Source organism: Etheostoma cragini, chromosome 22 (assembly GCF_013103735.1).
Source record: "Etheostoma cragini isolate CJK2018 chromosome 22, CSU_Ecrag_1.0, whole genome shotgun sequence".
Taxonomy (NCBI): domain Eukaryota; kingdom Metazoa; phylum Chordata; class Actinopteri; order Perciformes; family Percidae; genus Etheostoma; species Etheostoma cragini.
This window is the reverse complement of record NC_048428.1, coordinates 4,190,845-4,196,477: the sequence shown is the minus strand read 5'-3', so window position 1 is coordinate 4,196,477 and position 5,633 is coordinate 4,190,845.

Here is a 5,633-nt window from a genome sequence, read left to right as displayed (position 1 = left end):
CAGGAAGTTAAAATTTAGGAAAAAAGGAAGCAGGAAGTAGTTTAACACATGTCCCTGCCAGTTAACAAAGAAGTCAGCCGATCATGGAGTTGTTTTCTCATCAGTCACCATCTGTTCATTTTAAGCCATAGTAAGCATCGTCTGTAAGTGAAAATGCGTTATCTACAAGGACATCTTTCAGTTTTGATGTATATTGATGAAAATGTTTATATCGCTAGATTAATATCTAGATATTGTTTAGTTATCATTGCTCAGCACAGGATATGCTCATAGTTTCATGTATTCAAGACATCGAAGATACCTGCACTTTATTTTTTATTATAATTCATGTAAGTTTGGCTCAATATTCACGCTTTAGTAATTGTATAAGAATTTCATTTGGCTTTATCTCTGTATTATTTCAGTTTTACACCTTGTCTGACAACAAAGAGTCTTCAGTAAACTTGGAGCTTGAGACGCTACATCCTGACTCTCGCGTCATCAGTCACGGAGTTTGGCTGGCTGTCTAATTTTGGTTATGCACACCATTAGGAGGGCAGTACACACACACTCACACAAACCTGGTGTGGAAATGAAAAAAAATAAATAAATGATCACACTGATCATAAAAAAATGTTGGTGATTGTAATCCTACATACAGTAGATCTGTAATTTGTTAAATAAAAATGTAATTTTGAGGGCATCTGATAACACTAATCCCATGGTAATTAAACCACTTTCTTTCCCCGAGGTGCTGATTTAACTTATTTTGTAGTCATTTTGGGCACTAGGGCTCTCAAAATTTCAAAGAGGCTCTGGGAAATTTTCTATTACTTACTTGGCATACTGTTGCAGTCTTCGTAGGATGTTGATTCATTGATCCATTACTATAGTTTGCATTGGGACAGGTTGAAAAACATAGCTATGGACAAGAAAATGTAGACTTTAGTGTAATATTGTGTTTAAACTAGGGATGAGCCGGATACTCAGCTAAAACGAGTATGAGGAACGAATAAAGCAATTTTGCCAAGTACAATTATTATACGAGTAATGCAAGTCAATATCTGTGCTCGGATTGAATAAAAGTCCTCATTTGGTGGCGGACTGTATGTACGTTCTGTGATAGGCTAGTCCCAGCGCCCCTCCCCTACACACAGATTCCTTGTGTTGCTGTGTGCCGCTTTAATCACTCTCACTCGCACGCAGAACACGGAGAAGTGAACAGCTCTCTCCCTCAGACACTCAAGTCCGCGGGACTTTTCCGTTAACATTTAGGGTTTCTCCATCTTCAGGTTTGTTTTTAACTACTCCGGTTCGAACTAGTACTTACTTAATAACCAGTAGATTTCTGGTAAACGCGGGGTTTGTTTAGACATGCTGCTTGCGTTGCGTCTCTGCCTGTCGGAGTATTTTTTTTTTTTACATCCCCTGCTGGCTCTAACCACTTTTTTTTTTATCTGAAACTTTCTTGCTGTATTTTTTTGTAATTAACAAAAGGGATTTTTGGTATAAATCAATATTAAAATTAAGATACACACACACACACACACACACACACACACACACACACACACACACACACACATTACAACCCCCCCTCTCATGATCAGTGAGACAGAATAATGAGTGATACAGAGCATACTTCAGCTGACACTGCACCACCAGTCAGAGTTTGCTTAACCTTGCAGGACAGTGAGGGTCAAATCAGTTACCATGAAAACAGTCTCTCTCTCTCTCTCTCTCTCACTCTCTTACTCTCTTACTCTCTTACCCACTTACTCAATCACAGACACACACACACACTCACACAAACCTGGTGTGGAAATAAAAAAAAAGAATCTGATCATAAAAAAATTAAGTTAAAAAAAGAAAGTTATATTGCTTATGAAAACTCTTCTACATTACATTTTACGTCGTAATTGCAACCACATGTGTTGTATTCATTGTTGCAAAACTTGTTCTGTATATAGTTTGTTTGTTACCATGACAACACAATTGATCTGAAGCTCAATGCTGATGCTGTCATGTAAATAGTTTTCTAAACAGCAATAAATATAACAATTTATGATCAACCCATATCAATTGCAGGTTAAAGCGCCGCCCGTTTCAAGACAACCTGACCCACTTCCGGGTTAAATCCTGTCCACTTCCGATTTAAATCCTTCCCACTTCTGGGCTGTGTTCTACCAGCTGACAAAAGAAAAAAAAAAAACTGACGCGAGTCGCATTTAAACCAAGAAGCATGTCTGAAACCCCACGTTTACCAGAAACCTACTGGTTACTATGTAAGTACTACAAACCAAAGTTAAAAACAAAACCTGAAGCTGAAGAAACCCTGAACGTTAACGGAACAGACCCGCGGACCTGATTAACTGGGAGAGAGGGGGAAAGGGAGAGAGAGAGAAGGCACTGTTCTCAGGGATCTGAGTGAGCAGAGCGTGTGTGTGTGTGTGTGTAGGGGGGGGCCGCTGTGACTATCACAGAACGCAAACACGGTCAGCTGAGGAGTTTTATTCAACCCAAATACAGATATTGACTCGTATTACTCGTATGATAATTGTTCTCGGCAAAAGTGCTTTATCCGTACCGAATACTCGTTTCAGCTGAGTATCCGGCTCATCCCTAGTAATTACCATAAACATAACATGATTGATTCCACACAACGCTCTTTGGGGTGATTTTGGTGGGTCATTTTGGGGTGTCTTATTCAATTTTATAGCATTTGAAAAAAACAAATTGAAGTGGTTTTGAAATAGTATTGAGTACAAGTTGACCTATTCCAGTTTGTGATTATACGTCAACATACATTCGTTTCATTTTAATCTAAATAATTCCTAATTTCTGCTTTTGTAACTCAAACATTAAGTATACTTTCCTAAAAATTACGTTTATTGACCATAAATTCCCAAAATAATTGTAAAACTAAAGTTAATAAATTAGTGTTACGTAGTGTTGCAAACGTCACAAAATCGACAAAAGCTAGCAGGATTGCACAAGGGACAGCCATTTTGCTTAGTTGGTTGGTCCACTTTTGATTCAGAAAGAAATATCTTCAATAAAAAATGGATAGCAATTAAATTTGTTAGACATTCCTCTTCTCCACAGAATGAACCAATAACTTTAGTCATCTCCTGATTTAAATTTGTACTTGTAATCCAGTCAAGTTGGTGACTAAACACCTTCAAGACCAATGTAATCCATCAACCCCAGTTGAACATTGGTTAGTGGTAATTGGAAAATCATTAACATACTGAATTAAAATTACCATAATAAACATAACCTTCAAAACATCAGCGTGCTACCATTGTCATTGTGAGCATGTAAACTTTTAATCTTACCGGCCAGATGGTTTGTTACACAGAACCATCTGACAAGCCATCTCATCAGGCTAACTTCATCAAGCAATCAAGTCAACGAACCATGCTCTTGCCAAAACCAGTTGGAAGAAGAGCAAAAAATTGTTTCCATTGAGAAAAGCCTGCCTGAGAAAAGTGCGGTTTGCTCTTCTTTCAATAAATAAATACTTTCTAATATAACTGGTGTTATTTCAAGTGATTGAAGTTTGTTTTCCTATATTTTCAGTCTCTTCATTTACCCAGTCACAGCACTTAATCACTTGTTATTTTTAATGATGACAAGGGGAATACTCATGAGAATATGAGGAGAATGTAAGAAAAATACAAAATAATAAATTTCAGATAATTAACAGACAGACTTAAAACATGGTGAGATTAAAAAAAAGATGACTAGTATGTAGCTGGCTCTGCCTCAGTTACTTTTCATATCAGAAAATGTATATATACTGAACAAAATTGTAAACCTTTGCCCCAATTTTTCATGAGCTGAACGCAAAGAGCCTAAGACTTTTTCTATGTACACAAAAGGCTTGATCCTTTCAAATATTTATCACAAATCTGTGATGCACGAATTATGTGACACATATGTGAGGATGGTATTTTGTTCTGCTTTCAATACTGTCATAAAAAACAGTCATCATTACTACCATCATTACTAAAGTTAAATCAAACTAGAACTGCACGCAGTTTCAACGGGGTCCAAGCCTCCCCTCGCAAGTCGTCCCCAGCGACCCGGTGAGCGCACGAAAGTGGAACCCAAAGCGAAGTACAGGAGCTTTGCTTGGTCATGAAATGCATACACAATTACGCAGCAAAATTCTACATACAACATGTTGTCGTGGCCATCTGGAGATGCTACACACCGGGTTTCGTGCAGATCTGTCTTCATTGTAGCGCCACCTGCTGGTCAAAGTGTGTAATATTTGGTAGGTCTGGTCGGCTACCCACTGTACATCTACTCTGTTAATTTCAAGTAATTCGCTTTAGTGAAAGTGGTTAATCTGAACGTTGGCCCATAGGCCACGCCCACTTGAACATATCAGTACCCCACTGTAAGGACCACCTCAGGAGTGGGCCTACATGGTATCCATCAAATTTTGTAAAATTCGGATGAGCGGTTTATGAGCTATAAACTTGTTGTATTTATAGCGCCCTCTAGTGGCCAATGTTCGTCAAATTTGTTTCAGAGCGTCAGAGGGCCATGGCAAGGAATTTTCTCAAGTTTGGTTTTGATAGCATTTACTTTTGCCGAGATATGGCAAAGTCAATTTTTTCAACATTAGCTACACAAATTTGGTTGCCCGTAATATGCGCAATTTTTATTCTATAAAAAATCTTTTTACAACTTTTTGTCAAGGTCATCTGGAGATGCTATAAACCAGGTTTCTTGCCGATCTGTCACACGGCCTAGGACGAGTTCATAAAAGTTGGTTTTGCACTTGTCGCAATATTGCGAAAATAATTTTGAACAGAAATGGGCGTGGACTATATCATGCGACTCAGCTTGATGTAGTGAACACGTGGACATCAAGATTTTTTACGTTTGATGTATAATGTAGGAGTTAAAGGCAAAAACACATTTTACGTCATTGTAGCGCCACCCACTGATCAACATGTGTAATATTTGGTAAATCAGGTCGACTACCCACTGTACATCTACCCTGTAAATTTCAAGTAATTCACTTTAGTTTAAGTGGTTAATCTGAACGTTGGCCTATAGGCCACGCCCACTTGATCCAATCAGTACCAAACTGTAAGGACCACCCCAAGAGTGGGCCTAGATGGTATCGATCAAATTTCGTAAAATTAAGATGAGCGGTTCATGAGATATAAACTTGTTGTATTTGTAGCGCCCCCTAGTGGCCAATGTTCGTGAAGTTTCTTTCGCAGCGTCAGAGGGTCATGGCAAGGAATGTTCTCAAGTTTGGCTTTGATAGAATTTATTTTGGCCGAGATATGCCAAAGTCAGTTTCTTCAGAGTTAGCTACACAAATTTGGTTGGCCGTAATATGCGCAATTTTTATTCTATAAAGAATCTTTATACAACTTTTTGTCTAGCCAGTCTCGAGATGCTATGTGCCAAGTTTCGTGCAGATCCATTGCACGGTCTAGGAGGAGTTCGAAAAAGTTGGTTTTTGATAAATCGTGATTTTTCACCGGAAATGGGCGTGGCCTACATCAGGAGATTCATTTGGATTCAGGGAATGCGTGGATGTAAGTTTTTTTTAATATCCGATGTACAGTTTGGGAGTTATAGGGCCAAACGCGTTTTTTCTGGTATAGCGCCACCTAGTGTCG